The sequence below is a fragment of the Oncorhynchus masou genome, chromosome 5 (genome assembly GCF_036934945.1).
Source record: "Oncorhynchus masou masou isolate Uvic2021 chromosome 5, UVic_Omas_1.1, whole genome shotgun sequence".
Classification (NCBI taxonomy): domain Eukaryota; kingdom Metazoa; phylum Chordata; class Actinopteri; order Salmoniformes; family Salmonidae; genus Oncorhynchus; species Oncorhynchus masou.
Window position 1 is genome coordinate 3,567,539 of NC_088216.1, and position 17,500 is coordinate 3,585,038.

The window sequence follows — 17,500 nt, forward strand, 5'->3', positions numbered from 1 at the left end:
TAGGTCACGTACGTGGTACAATACATATTATTATTACTCATTACATGCGGTATGCAAGAATATACATAAATACATGAATATGGTTAATATTATGTATAGTATATACATGCAGAAGAAGGAATAGTATATACAATACATATGGGTGTAAGGTATTATATATAATATATATAACAGGTGCAATATAAGTAAGAGCAAGGTGTATAATATATATGCAAGAGTATGTAATAATAAATAATAGCTGTATATATAAAAAGAATAGTATAAAGAAAAAGGTATATATATATGTATGTACGTGTATATGTGGAGAGGTGGAAAAATAACGTGTGTGCAGAAGGTATAAATAAAATGTAATATACAATAATAAAAGTAGTGTAAGTACATATATATAATATATAAAATGTATATATATAATGTATAAGGTAAAATAATAATAGTAATAATAACGTATAATATAATAATATAAGTAGGTAATAATATAAGAAAGTAATAGTATATTTTGTACACAAGGCTACAGGCTGTGGACATATTACAGCATAAACAGTGAGTGCCAGGTCAATAGTACTTCAATAATGCACACATATATACACAGTCATTAATAATATAGTTTACACCATGACACACAGTGGAATATATAGGTGCTTTTAAACAGTAAGGGTATAATAGTAAGAATAATAATATAATATAAGAAGAATAGTTGTATAGATTGAATACATTATGCTTTTTCCTTCTTTCTGCTACAAATGCACATTATTCTACCTGCGTTCTCCTTTACTTACTGGGCCTTCCCGTAAGGTAATTTTCTGTGATAATCTTCCCTTTTAAATACGAAGTGAATTTGTAAGTCGCTCTGGATAAGAGCGTCTGCTAAATGACTTAAATGTAAATGTAATGTAAAAGAAGAGAAAATAAACTTCTAACTTGCAGGAGAAACAGTGGAAACTGGAAATAACATCCAACACACTGACATTCCATCACAATGACATTCCAACACAATGACATTCCAACACAATGACATTCCAACACAATGACATTCCAACACAATGACATTCCAACACAATAACATTCCAACACAATAACATTCCAACACAATGACATTCCAACACAATGACATTCCAACACAATAACATTCCAACACAATAACATTCCAACACAATGACATTCCAACACAATAACATTCCAACACAATAACATTCCATCACAATAACATTCCAACACAATGACATTCCAACACAATGCCATTCCAACACAATGCCATTCCAACACAATAACATTCCAACACAATAACATTCCAACACAATGACATTCCAACACAATGACATTCCAACACAATGACATTCCAACACAATGACATTCCAACACAATGACATTCCAACACAATGACATTCCAACACAATGACATTCCAACACAATGACATTCCAACACAAAATTGTGTTCAGTCTAAACCTACTTTCTGAAGCCAAAAAAAGGAAACGACAATCATCTAAATATAATAATAAAATACTAAAAAAATAATTAATAATAACAATATATTTTTTATACCTTTATTTAACCAGGCAAGTCAGTTAAGAACAAATTCTTATTTTCAATGACGGCCTAGGAACAGTGGGTTAACTGCCTGTTCAGGGGCAGAACAACTGATTTGTACCTTGTCAGCTCGGGGGTTTGAACTTGCAACCTTCCGGTTACTAGTCCAACACTCTAACCACTAGGCTACCCTGCCGCCCCAATAATACAATAATAATATAATAATGCAACAATAATAATAACAATAATAAAAAAAATGTTTTTATATATATATATATATATATATATATATATATATATATATATATAAAGCTTAATAAATAAGGCTACCAGGCTGCTGTGAAAGAATCTGACTGAAACTAGCTCTGAAGTGTGAAAGTGAGAGGTGTGAAATCCCTTGAGCCTAACAATGGCAGGAGAGTTTCACAGCCCCCCCTCCTTCCCAAATGCAGAGAAGTTCCCCTTCATCAGTGCAGAGCAGATATCCTCCCTCCTCAGAATCTCCAAAATACAACAGCCCCAGGGCATCTTTGTTCGGACATCGTGAAGGATAATTCACCAACACTGAAAAGATATAGCCAGCTAATGACCTCCTTTTCCAGGTGGAAAAGACAGACGGAGACCTGCTAGCTACGTTGGGACTCTGCCTCTCGAAAAAAGCTTCTCCCAAGTGGGTGTGACACCTACTCCCGTTGCCTGCTGCTTGGATTCCACCTGGCGATCTGTTCACCGTCTACCCTGGTCTGTCTCTCCCTGTCTGGTATAGGTACCCCCAACACCCCCCCCCTCTCTCCCTGGTCTGTCTCCCCTGTCTGGTATAGGTACCCCCGTCACACTCCCCCTCTCTCCCTGGCCTGTCTCTCCCTGTCTGGTATAGGTACCCCCGCCACACTCCCCCTCTCTCCCGAACTTTCACTCGCCTTCCAGCACACTCGCACTGTTGAAGTGAGTGATTCTGAACTTACACTGGCCACAAAATTGTATATATTTTTCCACTGGTGATTTATGCTATTAGCCTCGGGACTCCTGCTTGTTTTGTTGACGATGAACTTGCTTGTTTACCCAACCGTGGGACAGTGTTTGTTCCCACACTCGCGACTGACTCTATTGGTTACACCGACTCTTGGCCTCCCATCCTATTCTAACCACCTCTCGCCGGCTTTCTATTCACATTACCTGATGCAATTGCTGTACAATATGATCTTGTTTTCTGCACGTTAACACTAGAAGCTTATTACCTAAAATGGATCAGTTTAAAGTGTGGGTTCACAGCTCCAATCCAGATGTGTTGGTCTTTGAGACGTGGTTAAGGAAGAGTGTTTTGAATACTGATGTTAACCTTTCTGGTTATAACCTTTTTCAGCAAGACAGATCTTCCAAAGGTGGGGGAGTGGCAATCTTTACCAAGGATCACCTTCAGTGCTCGGTTGTCTCCACCAAGTCTGTCCCCAGACAATTTGATTTGCTGGTTTTACGCATTAAACTTTCAAATAACTCTTTGTTGACTGTTGCTGGGTGTTATCGTCCACCATCAGCACCAGCCTGTACCCTAAATAACCTCTCTTGACCCCTTACACTGCATCTGAATTTGTCCTGCTAGGTGACCTAAACTGGGACATGCTTAAACCACCTGACCAAGTCCTAAAGCAATGGGACTCCCTAAATATTTCCCAGATTATCACCAATCCCACAAGGTATGACTCCAAACACCCAGAAAAGGCTACTCTCCTCAATGTTATCCTCTGTATCAGTCTGGTGTTTTCTGTAATGACCTTAGTGATCTCTGTTTTATAGTCTGTGTTCGTACTGGCTGCTCAGTGAAACGATCTGTCCTGACTTGTCATAGACGCTAAAAAACGAATGAGCAAGCCTTCCTTAATGAGCAAGCCTTTCTTCATGAGCAAGCCTTCCTTAATGAGCAAGCCTTCCTTAATGAGCAAGCCTTTCTTCATGAGCAAGCCTTCCTTAATGAGCAAGCCTTCCTTAATGAGCAAGCCTTCCTTAATGAGCAAGCCTTCCTTAATGAGCAAACCTTTCTTCATGAGCAAGCCTTCCTTAATGAGCAAGCCTTCCTTAATGAGCAAGCCTTCCTTAATGAGCAAACCTTTCTTCATGAGCAAGCCTTCCTTAATGCGCGAGCCTTTCTTCATGAGCAAGCCTTCCTTAATGCGCGAGCCTTTCTTCATGAGCAAGCCTTCCTTAATGAGCAAGCCTTCCTTAATGAGCAAGCCTTCCTTCATGAACAAGCCTTCCTTAATGAGCAAGCCTTCCTTAATGAGCAGGCCTTCCTTAATGAGCAGGCCTTCCTTAATGAGCAAGCCTTCCTTAATGAGCAGGCCTTCCTTAATGAGCAAGCCTTCCTTAATGAGCAAGCCTTCCTTCATGAACAAGCCTTCCTTAATGAGCAAGCCTTCCTTAATGTGCAAGCCTTCCTTAATGAGCAAGCCTTCCTTAATGAGCAAGCCTTCCTTAATGAGCAGGCCTTCCTTAATGAGCAAGCCTTCCTTAATGAGCAAGCCTTCCTTAATGAGCGAGCCTTCCTTAATGTGCAAGCCTTCCTTAATGAGCAGGCCTTCCTTAATGAGCAAGCCTTCCTTAATGAGCAGGCCTTCCTTAATGTGCAAGCCTTCCTTAATGAGCAGGCCTTCCTTAATGTGCAAGCCTTCCTTAATGAGCAGGCCTTCCTTAATGTGCAAGCCTTCCTTAATGAGCAGGCCTTCCTTAATGACCTGGCCTCTGTAAACTGGTATAGAATCAGCTTGATCCCCTCTGTCGAAGATGCTTGGACCTTCTTTTTTGATATTTTCAGTGATATTGTTAACAAACACGTTCCCATTAAGAACATGAGAATTAAAAACAGGTTCAGCCGTGATCTGTCAGAGTTACTCCACCTCAAGAATTCCATTTGGTAAATCGCTCGGCACGCGCATTCTCAGGCCGACTGGCTCTCATTCAGGCAAATGAGAAATCAGTGCACTCAGGCTATCCGGAAGGCCAAAGTTACTTACATTAATGAGCAGTTCTCTCTCTGTGGGTCGAACCCCAAGAAGTTCTGGAAAACGGTTAAAGACCTGGAGAATAAACCCTCCTCCTCACAGCTGCCCCATGTCCCTTAATGTTGATGATGTGGTTGTTACTGACAAGGAGCACATGTCCCTTAATGTTGATGCTGTGGTTGTTACTGACAAGGAGCACATGTCCCTTAATGTTGATGATGTGGTTGTTACTGACAAGGAGCACATGTCCCTTAATGTTGATGATGTGGTTGTTACTGATAAGGAGCACATGTCCCTTAATGTTGATGATGTGGTTGTTACTGACAAGGAGCACATGTCCCTTAATGTTGATGTTGTGGTTGTTACTGACAAGGAGCACATGTCCCTTTATGATGTGACAAGGAGCACATGTCCCTTAATGTTGATGATGTGGTTGTTACTGACAAGGAGCACATGTCCCTTAATGTTGATGATGTGGTTGTTACTGACAAGGAGCACATGTCCCTTAATGTTGATGATGTGGTTGTTACTGACAAGGAGCACATGTCCCTTAATGTTGATGATGTGGTTGTTACTGACAAGGAGCACATGTCCCTTAATGTTGATGATGTGGTTGTTACTGACAAGGAGCACATGTCCCTTAATGTTGATGATGTGGTTGTTACTGACAAGGAGCACATGTCCCTTAATGTTGATGATGTGGTTGTTACTGACAAGGAGCACATGTCCCTTAATGTTGATGATGTGGTTGTTACTGACAAGGAGCACATGTCCCTTAATGTTGATGATGTGGTTGTTACTGACAAGGAGCACATGTCCCTTAATGTTGATGATGTGGTTGTTACTGACAAGGAGCACATGTCCCTTAATGTTGATGATGTGGTTGTTACTGACAATGTTGATGATGTGGTTGTTACACATGTCCCTTAATGTTGATGATGTGGTTGTTACTGACAAGGAGCACATGTCCCTTAATGTTGATGATGTGGTTGTTACTGACAAGGAGCACATGTCCCTTAATGTTGATGTTGTGGTTGTTACTGACAAGGAGCACATGTCCCTTAATGTTGATGATGTGGTTGTTACTGACAAGGAGCACATGTCCCTTAATGTTGATGATGTGGTTGTTACTGATAAGGAGCACATGTCCCTTCATGTTGATGATGTGGTTGTTACTGACAAGGAGCACATGTCCCTTCATGTTGATGATGTGGTTGTTACTGATAAGGAGCACATGTCCCTTCATGTTGATGATGTGGTTGTTACTGACAAGGAGCACATGTCCCTTAATGTTGATGATGTGGTTGTTACTGACAAGGAGCACATGTCCCTTAATGTTGATGATGTGGTTGTTACTGACAAGGAGCACATGTCCCTTAATGTTGATGATGTGGTTGTTACTGACAAGGAGCACATGTCCCTTAATGTTGATGATGTGGTTGTTACTGACAAGGAGCACATGTCCCTTAATGTTGATGATGTGGTTGTTACTGACAAGGAGCACATGTCCCTTAATGTTGATGATGTGGTTGTTACTGACAAGGAGCACATGTCCCTTAATGTTGATGATGTGGTTGTTACTGACAAGGAGCATGTCCCTTAATGTTGATGATGTGGTTGTTACTGACAAGGTGATGATGTTGATGATGTTTGTTACTGACAAGGAGCACATGTCCCTTAATGTTGATGATGTGGTTGTTACTGACAAGGAGCACATGTCCCTTAATGTTGATGATGTGGTTGTTACTGACAAGGAGCACATGTCCCTTAATGTTGATGATGTGGTTGTTACTGACAAGGAGCACATGTCCCTTAATGTTGATGATGTGGTTGTTACTGACAAGGAGCACATGTCCCTTAATGTTGATGATGTGGTTGTTACTGACAAGGAGCACATGTCCCTTAATGTTGATGATGTGGTTGTTACTGACAAGGAGCACATGTCCCTTAATGTTGATGATGTGGTTGTTACTGACAAAGGAGCACATGTCCCTTAATGTTGATGATGTGGTTGTTACTGACAAGGAGCACATGTCCCTTAATGTTGATGATGTGGTTGTTACTGACAAGGAGCACATGTCCCTTAATGTTGATGATGTGGTTGTTACTGACAAGGAGCACATGTCCCTTAATGTTGATGATGTGGTTGTTACTGACAAGGAGCACATGTCCCTTAATGTTGATGATGTGGTTGTTACTGACAAGGAGCACATGTCCCTTAATGTTGATGATGTGGTTGTTACTGACAAGGAGCACATGTCCCTTAATGTTGATGATGTGGTTGTTACTGACAAGGAGCACATGTCCCTTAATGTTGATGATGTGGTTGTTACTGACAAGGAGCACATGTCCCTTAATGTTGATGATGTGGTTGTTACTGACAAGGAGCACATGTCCCTTAATGTTGATGATGTGGTTGTTACTGACAAGGAGCACATGTCCCTTAATGTTGATGATGTGGTTGTTATGACAAGGAGCACATGTCCCTTAATGTTGATGATGTGGTTGTTACTGACAAGGAGCACAAGTTGATGCACATGTCCCTTAATGTTGATGATGTGGTTGTTACTGACAAGGAGCACATGTCCCTTAATGTTGATGATGTGGTTGTTACTGACAAGGAGCACATGTCCCTTAATGTTGATGATGTGGTTGTTACTGACAAGGAGCACATGTCCCTTAATGTTGATGATGTGGTTGTTACTGACAAGGAGCACATGTCCCTTAATGTTGATGATGTGGTTGTTACTGACAAGGAGCACATGTCCCTTAATGTTGATGATGTGGTTGTTACTGACAAGGAGCACATGTCCCTTAATGTTGATGATGTGGTTGTTACTGACAAGGAGCACACAAGGAGCATGTCCCTTAATGTTGATGATGTGGTTGTTACTGACAAGGAGCACATGTCCCTTAATGTTGATGATGTGGTTGTTACTGACAAGGAGCACATGTCCCTTAATGTTGATGATGTGGTTGTTACTGACAAGGAGCACATGTCCCTTAATGTTGATGATGTGGTTGTTACTGACAAGGAGCACATGTCCCTTAATGTTGATGATGTGGTTGTTACTGACAAGGAGCACATGTCCCTTAATGTTGATGATGTGGTTGTTACTGACAAGGAGCACATGTCCCTTAATGTTGATGATGTGGTTGTTACTGACAAGGAGCACATGTCCCTTAATGTTGATGATGTGGTTGTTACTGACAAGGAGCACATGTCCCTTAATGTTGATGATGTGGTTGTTACTGACAAGGAGCAATGTCCCTTAATGTTGATGATGTGGTTGTTACTGACAAGGAGCACATGTCCCTTAATGTTGATGATGTGGTTGTTACTGACAAGGAGCACATGTCCCTTAATGTTGATGATGTGGTTGTTACTGACAAGGAGCACATGTCCCTTAATGTTGATGATGTGGTTGTTACTGACAAGGAGCACATGTCCCTTAATGTTGATGATGTGGTTGTTACTGACAAGGGCACATGTCCCTTAATGTTGATGATGTGGTTGTTACTGACAAGGAGCACATGTCCCTTAATGTTGATGATGTGGTTGTTACTGACAAGGAGCACATGTCCCTTAATGTTGATGATGTGGTTGTTACTGACAAGGAGCACATGTCCCTTAATGTTGATGATGTGGTTGTTACTGACAAGGAGCACATGTCCCTTAATGTTGATGATGTGGTTGTTACTGACAAGGAGCACATGTCCCTTAATGTTGATGATGTGGTTGTTACTGACAAGGAGCACATGTCCCTTAATGTTGATGATGTGGTTGTTACTGACAAGGAGCACATGTCCCTTAATGTTGATGATGTGGTTGTTACTGACAAGGAGCACATGTCCCTTAATGTTGATGATGTGGTTGTTGACAAGGAACACATGTCCCTTAATGTTGATGATGTGGTTGTTACTGACAAGGAGCACATGTCCCTTAATGTTGATGATGTGGTTGTTACTGACAAGGAGCACATGTCCCTTAATGTTGATGATGTGGTTGTTACTGACAAGGAGCACATGTCCCTTAATGTTGATGATGTGGTTGTTACTGACAAGGAGCACATGTCCCTTAATGTTGATGATGTGGTTGTTACTGACAAGGAGCACATGTCCCTTAATGTTGATGATGTGGTTGTTACTGACAAGGAGCACATGTCCCTTAATGTTGATGATGTGGTTGTTACTGACAAGGAGCACATGTCCCTTAATGTTGATGATGTGGTTGTTACTGACAAGGAGCACATGTCCCTTAATGTTGATGATGTGGTTGTTACTGACAAGGAGCACATGTCCCTTAATGTTGATGATGTGGTTGTTACTGACAAGGAGCACATGTCCCTTAATGTTGATGATGTGGTTGTTACTGACAAGGAGCCCATGTCCCTTAATGTTGATGATGTGGTTGTTACTGACAAGGAGCACATGTCCCTTAATGTTGATGATGTGGTTGTTACTGACAAGGAGCACATGTCCCTTAATGTTGATGATGTGGTTGTTACTGACAAGGAGCACATGTCCCTTAATGTTGATGATGTGGTTGTTACTGACAAGGAGCACATGTCCCTTAATGTTGATGATGTGGTTGTTACTGACAAGGAGCACCCTTGTTGATGATGTGGTTGTTACTGTGACCCTAATGTCCCTTAATGTTGATGATGTGGTTGTTACTGACAAGGAGCACATGTCCCTTAATGTTGATGATGTGGTTGTTACTGACAAGGAGCACATGTCCCTTAATGTTGATGATGTGGTTGTTACTGACAAGGAGCACATGTCCCTTAATGTTGATGATGTGGTTGTTAATGTTGATGATGTGGTTGTTACACAGGAGCACATGTCCCTTAATGTTGATGATGTGGTTGTTACTGACAAGGAGCACATGTCCTGTCCAAGGAACACATGTCCCTTAATGTTGATGATGTGGTTGTTACTGACAAGGAGCACATGTCCCTTAATGTTGATGATGTGGTTGTTACTGACAAGGAGCACATGTCCCTTAATGTTGATGATGTGGTTGTTACTGACAAGGAGCACATGTCCCTTAATGTTGATGATGTGGTTGTTACTGACAAGGAGCACATGTCCCTTAATGTTGATGATGTGGTTGTTACTGACAAGGAGCACATGTCCCTTAATGTTGATGATGTGGTTGTTACTGACAAGGAGCACATGTCCCTTAATGTTGATGATGTGGTTGTTACTGACAAGGAGCACATGTCCCTTAATGTTGATGATGTGGTTGTTACTGACAAGGAGCACATGTCCCTTAATGTTGATGATGTGGTTGTTACTGACAAGGAGCACATGTCCCTTAATGTTGATGATGTGGTTGTTACTGACAAGGAGCACATGTCCCTTAATGTTGATGATGTGGTTGTTACTGACAAGGAGCACATGTCCCTTAATGTTGATGATGTGGTTGTTACTGACAAGGAGCACATGTCCCTTAATGTTGATGATGTGGTTGTTACTGACAAGGAGCACATGTCCCTTAATGTTGATGATGTGGTTGTTACTGTCCCTTAATGTTGATGATGTGGTTGTTACTGACAAGGAGCACATGTCCCTTAATGTTGATGATGTGGTTGTTACTGACAAGGAGCACATGTCCCTTAATGTTGATGATGTGGTTGTTACTGACAAGGAGCACATGTCCCTTAATGTTGATGATGTGGTTGTTACTGACAAGGAGCACATGTCCCTTAATGTTGATGATGTGGTTGTTACTGACAAGGAGCACATGTCCCTTAATGTTGATGATGTGGTTGTTACTGACAAGGAGCATGTCCCTTAATGTTGATGATGTGGTTGTTACTGACAAGGAGCACATGTCCCTTAATGTTGATGATGTGGTTGTTACTGACAAGGAGCACATGTCCCTTAATGTTGATGATGTGGTTGTTACTGACAAGGAGCACATGTCCCTTAATGTTGATGATGTGGTTGTTACTGACAAGGAGCACATGTCCCTTAATGTTGATGATGTGGTTGTTACTGACAAGGAGCACATTCCTTAATGTTGATGATGTGGTTGTTACTGACAAGGAGCACATGTCCCTTAATGTTGATGATGTGGTTGTTACTGACAAGGAGCACATGTCCCTTAATGTTGATGATGTGGTTGTTACTGACAAGGAGCACATGTCCCTTAATGTTGATGATGTGGTTGTTACTGACAAGGAGCACATGTCCCTTAATGTTGATGATGTGGTTGTTACTGACAAGGAGCACATGTCCCTTAATGTTGATGATGTGGTGTTACTGACAAGGAGCCCATGTCCCTTAATGTTGATGATGTGGTTGTTACTGACAAGGAGCACATGTCCCTTAATGTTGATGATGTGGTTGTTACTGACAAGGAGCACATGTCCCTTAATGTTGATGATGTGGTTGTTAGTGACAAGGAGCCCATGTCCCTTAATGTTGATGATGTGGTTGTTACTGACAAGGAGCACATGTCCCTTAATGTTGATGATGTGGTTGTTACTTGATGATGTGGTTGTTACAAGGAGCACATGTCCCTTAATGTTGATGATGTGGTTGTTACTGACAAGGAGCACATGTCCCTTAATGTTGATGATGTGGTTGTTACTGACAAGGAGCACATGTCCCTTAATGTTGATGATGTGGTTGTTACTGACAAGGAGCACATGTCCCTTAATGTTGATGATGTGGTTGTTACTGACAAGGAGCACATGTCCCTTAATGTTGATGATGTGGTTGTTACTGACAAGGAGCACATGTCCCTTAATGTTGATGATGTGGTTGTTACTGACAAGGAGCACATGTCCCTTAATGTTGATGATGTGGTTGTTACTGACAAGGAGCACATGTCCCTTAATGTTGATGATGTGGTTGTTACTGACAAGGAGCACATGTCCCTTAATGTTGATGATGTGGTTGTTACTGACAAGGAGCACATGTCCCTTAATGTTGATGATGTGGTTGTTACTGACAAGGAGCACATGTCCCTTAATGTTGATGATGTGGTTGTTACTGACAAGGAGCACATGTCCCTTAATGTTGATGATGTGGTTGTTACTGACAAGGAGCACATGTCCCTTAATGTTGATGATGTGGTTGTTACTGACAAGGAGCACATGTCCCTTAATGTTGATGATGTGGTTGTTACTGACAAGGAGCACATGTCCCTTAATGTTGATGATGTGGTTGTTACTGACAAGGAGCACATGTCCCTTAATGTTGATGATGTGGTTGTTACTGACAAGGAGCACATGTCCCTTAATGTTGATGATGTGGTTGTTACTGACAAGGAGCACATGTCCCTTAATGTTGATGATGTGGTTGTTACTGACAAGGAGCACATGTCCCTTAATGTTGATGATGTGGTTGTTACTGACAAGGAGCACATGTCCCTTAATGTTGATGATGTGGTTGTTACTGACAAGGAGCACATGTCCCTTAATGTTGATGATGTGGTTGTTACTGACAAGGAGCCCATGTCCCTTAATGTTGATGATGTGGTTGTTACTGACAAGGAGCACATGTCCCTTAATGTTGATGATGTGGTTGTTACTGACAAGGAGCACATGTCCCTTAATGTTGATGATGTGGTTGTTACTGACAAGGAGCACATGTCCCTTAATGTTGATGATGTGGTTGTTACTGACAAGGAGCACATGTCCCTTAATGTTGATGATGTGGTTGTTACTGACAAGGAGCACATGTCCCTTAATGTTGATGATGTGGTTGTTACTGACAAGGAGCACATGTCCCTTAATGTTGATGATGTGGTTGTTACTGACAAGGAGCACATGTCCCTTAATGATGATGATGTGGTTGTTACTGACAAGGAGCACATGTCCCTTAATGATGATGATGTGGTTGTTACTGACAAGGAGCACATGTCCCTTAATGATGATGATGTGGTTGTTACTGACAAGGAGCACATGTCCCTTAATGTTGATGATGTGGTTGTTACTGACAAGGAGCCCATGTCCCTTAATGATGATGATGTGGTTGTTACTGACAAGGAGCACATGTCCCTTAATGATGATGATGTGGTTGTTACTGACAAGGATGTCCCTTAATGATGATGATGTGGTTGTTACTGACAAGGAGCCCATGTCCCTTAATGTTGATGATGTGGTTGTTACTGACAAGGAGCACATGTCCCTTAATGATGATGATGTGGTTGTTACTGACAAGGAGCACATGTCCCTTAATGTTGATGATGTGGTTGTTAGTGACAAGGAGCACATGTCCCTTAATGATGATGATGTGGTTGTTAGTGACAAGGAGCACATGTCCCTTAATGTTGATGATGTGGTTGTTACTGACAAGGAGCACATGTCCCTTAATGATGATGATGTGGTTGTTAGTGACAAGGAGCACATGTCCCTTAATGTTGATGATGTGGTTGTTACTGACAAGGAGCACATGTCCCTTAATGTTGATGATGTGGTTGTTACTGACAAGGAGCACATGTCCCTTAATGTTGATGATGTGGTTGTTACTGACAAGGAGCACATGTCCCTTAATGTTGATGATGTGGTTGTTACTGACAAGGAGCACATGTCCCTTAATGTTGATGATGTGGTTGTTACTGACAAGGAGCACATGTCCCTTAATGTTGATGATGTGGTTGGTACTGACAAGGAGCACATGTCCCTTAATGTTGATGATGTGGTTGGTACTGACAAGGAGCACATGTCCCTTAATGTTGATGATGTGGTTGTTAGTGACAAGGAGCACATGTCCCTTAATGATGATGATGTGGTTGGTACTGACAAGGAGCACATGTCCCTTAATGTTGATGATGTGGTTGGTACTGACAAGGAGCACATGTCCCTTAATGTTGATGATGTGGTTGTTACTGACAAGGAGCCCATGTCCCTTAATGATGATGATGTGGTTGTTAGTGACAAGGAGCACATGTCCCTTAATGTTGATGATGTGGTTGTTACTGACAAGGAGCACATGGCTGAGCTCACTTCATTAATTCAGGATTCCTATTTGACTCAGCCTCCTTGCCCATCCAACATTTCCTCATCTCACCATCCCTTCTAATGTGACTATCCACGATGCTCCTCCCTCTTTTCCCACCTACCCTGCTACAAAGTTTCTCCCTGCAGGCGGTCACTGAGTCCGAGGTGCTAAAGGAAACTCGCCCCCCCCCCCCCAAAATATCTGGTTCAGATGGTTTAGACCCTTTCTTCTTTATGGTTGCTGCCCCTATCATCACCATGCCTGTCTCTGACCTTTTAACCTGTCTCTCCTTTCTGAGGAGGTTCCCATTGCTTGGAAGGCAGCCATGGTTCAAACTGATCCTAACTGTTATAGGCCAATTTCTATTTTTCCCTGTTTATCAAAAGTGATGTAAAAACTTGTCAATAATCACCTGAGTGACTTTCTTGATATCTACAGTATTCTCTCTGGTATGTAATCTGGTTTCCGCTCAGGTTGTGGATGTGTCACTGCAACCTTAAAGGTTCTAAATGATGTCACCATTGACATGGATGTGTCACTGCAACCTTTAATAACCTCTTGAAACTCCCCATCCCGGATCCGGGATCGTGACTAAAGCCTCAGGCTCATTAGCATAACGTAACGTTAACGATTTCTGAAAATCGCAAATAAAATTAAAATAATGCGTTTGCTCTCAAGCTTAGCCTTTTCTTAACAACACTGTCATCTCAGATTTTCAAAATATGCTTTTGAACCATAGAAATGGACTAATTTGTGTAAGAGTATGCAAAGCTAGCATAGCATTTTGAGTAGCATTTAGCACGCAACATTTTCACAAAAACCAGATAACCAAATAAATAAAATCATTAACTTTGAAGAGCTTCGGATGTTTTCAATGAGGAGACTCTCAGTTACATAGCAAATGTGCAGTTTTTCCAAAAAATATTATTTGTGCAGGACAAATCGCTCCGTTTTGTTCACGTTTGGCTAGGAAAAAAACCTGTATACAGTTATAGCCTGAAGCTCATTAGCATAATGTAACGTTAACGATTTCTGAAAATCGCAAATAAAATGAAAATAATGCATCTGCTCTCAAGCTTAGCCTTTTCTTAACAACACTGTCATCTCAGATTTTCAAAATATGCTTTTGAACCATAGAAATGGACTAATTTGTGTAAGAGTATGCAAAGCTAGCATAGCATTTTGTGTAGCATGTAGCACGCAACATTATCACAAAAGCCAGATAACCAAATAAATAAAATCATTTACCTTTGAAGAGCTTCTGATGTTTTCAATGAGGAGACTCTCAGTCACATGCCAAATGCGCAGTTTTTCCTGAAAGCGTCTGTGTGTAGGAGAAATCGTTCCGTTTTGGGGCGGCAGGGTAGCCTAGTGGTTAGAGCGTTGGACTAGTAACCGGAAGGTTGTGAGTTCAAACCCCCGAGCCGACAAGGTAGAAATCTGTCGTTCTGCCCCTGAACAGGCAGTTAACCCACTGTTCCCAGGCCGTCATTGAAAAATAAGAATGTGTTCTTAACTGACTTGCCTGGTTAAATAAAAGGTAAAAATTAACTTGTAAGTCGCTCTGGATAAGAGCGTCTGCTAAATGACTTAAATGTTAAATGTTAAATGTTCTACATTGCGCCTGGCTACTGAAACGAACCGAAAATGCAGTCACCTACAACGTAAAACTTTTTCTGGATTAACTACATAATATCGACCGAAACATGGCAAACGTTGTTTGGAATCAGTCCTCAAGGTGTTTTTTCACATATCTCTTCATTGACATGCAGTTCGTGGAAGCTTGCTTTCCTCTCTGTATTCCTTGGAAAAATAATGGCAGGTGACTTTTGCGCACCAATTTCGGCGCAGGACACCGGGCGGACACGTGGTAAATGTGGTCTCTTATGGTCAATCTTCCAATGATCTGCCTACAAATACGTCACAATGCTGCAGACACCTTGGGGAAACGACAGAGAGGGTTGATTCATTCCTCTTGCGTTCACAGCCATATAAGGAGATCATGACAAACAGAGCCTCAAAAATCCTTGTCATTTCCTGGATGCCATCTCATCTTGGTTTTGCCTGAAGCTCACGTTAAAGGGCACGCACAGAGAAGATCTTTGTATTTCTGGACACGTCAGAGTGTTTTCTTTCGAACAGTAGCAATTATATGCATAGTCGAGCATCTTTTTGTGACAAAATATCTTGTTTAAAACGGGAACGTTTTTCATCCAAAAATGAAATTGCGCCCCTAGAGTTCCAAGAAGTTAAGGTCCTTGCCCTTGATTCTAAGCAATGTTGTGCTGTTATTTTTATTGACTTGGCCAATGCTTTTGACACGGTAGACCATTCCATTCTTGTGTGCCGGCGAAGGAGTATTGGTCTCTGAGGGGTCTTTGGTCTGGTTTGCTAACTACCTCTCTCAATAAAGTGAAGTGTATAATGTCAGAAAATCTGCTGTCTCAGCCACTGCCTGTCATCAAGGGAGTTCCCAAGGCTCGATCCTAGGCCCCACGCTCTTCTCAATTTACATCAACAACATAGCTCAGGCAGTAGGAAGCTCTCTCATCCATTTATATGCAGATGATACAGTCTTATACTCAGCTTGCCTCTGCCCGAATGTTGTGTTAAATGCTCAACAACAAAGCTTTCTTAGTGTCCAACAAGCTTTCTCTGCCCTTAACCTTGTTCTGAACACCTCCAAAACAAAGGTCATGTGGTTTGGTAAGAAGAATGCCCCTCTCCCAACCGGTGTGATTACTACCTCTGAGGGTTTAGAGCTTGAGGTAGTCACCTCATACAAGTACTTGGGAGTATGGCTAGACGGTACACTGTCCATCTCTCAGCACATATCAAAGCTGCAGGATGAGGTTAAATCTAGACTTGGTTTCCTCTCTTTAACCCCAGCTGACAAACTGTGATTCAGATGACAATCCTATCCACGCTAGACTACGGAGACGTAATTTATAGATCGGAAGGTTAGGGTGCTCTCGAGCGGCTAGATGTTCTTTACCATTCGGCCATCTGATTTACCGTCAATGCCGCTTATGGGACACATCACTGCACTCTATACCACAACACCCATTCAGCCAGTCACATCCTGTTAAATGTCCCCAAACCACACACATCCCTGGGTCGCTCGTTGTTTTAGATTGCTGCAGCTAGCGACTGGAACGAACACTCAAACTGGACAGTTTGATCTCCATGTCTTCATTCAAAGACACTATTACTGAGAGTTGTGGCTGATTTGCGTGACATATTGTTGTCTCGACCTTCTTTCCCTTTGTGCTGTTGTCTGTGCGCAATAATGTTTGTACCATGTTTTGTGCTTCTACCATGTTGTGTTGCTACCATGTTGTTATGTTGCCATGTTGTGTTACTGCCATGTTGTTGTCATGTTGTGTTACTACCATGTTGTTATCATGTTGTGTTGCTAACATGTTGTTGTCATGTTGTGTTGCTAACATGTTGTTGTCATGTTGTGTTGCTACCATGTTGTTGTCATGTTGTGTTGCTAACATGTTGTTGTCATGTTGTGTTGCTACCATGTTGTTGTCATGTTGTGTTGCTACCATGTTGTTATGTTGCCATGTTATGTTACTACCATGTTGTTGTCATGTTGTGTTACTACCATGTTCTTGTCATGTTTTGTTGATACAATGCTGTTGTCATGTTGTGTTGCTACCATGTTGTTGTCATGTTGTGTTGATACCATATTGTTTTTCATGTGTTGCTACCATGCTATGTTGTTGCCTAAGGTAACTCTTAATGTAGTGTTATGGTCTCTCTCTTGTCACGATGTGTGTTTTATCCTATATATATAAATATATATGTAATTAATCCCAGCCTTTACTGCAGGAGGCCTTTTGCCTTCTGGTAGGCCGTCGCTGTAAACTTTAACTTGCCCAGTTAAATAAAGGTTACACACATATACAAATAAAATACACAGGATAGCATTTAACATACCGCAAACCAAACTAGCCTAGTGTAGCCTAGCGAATAGCCTGTAGCCTGAGTGATGTCCATGGCCTCCCACCGC

General features: G+C 41.6%; 1 protein-coding gene across 2 annotated transcripts in view; it reads right to left on the reverse strand.

The window, feature by feature from the left end:
• The window catches only part of LOC135526064 (Golgi apparatus membrane protein TVP23 homolog A-like), a 207,724-nt gene that overhangs the window by 3,601 nt on the left and 186,623 nt on the right, over window positions 1–17,500 (reverse strand). The window lies entirely within an intron of this gene.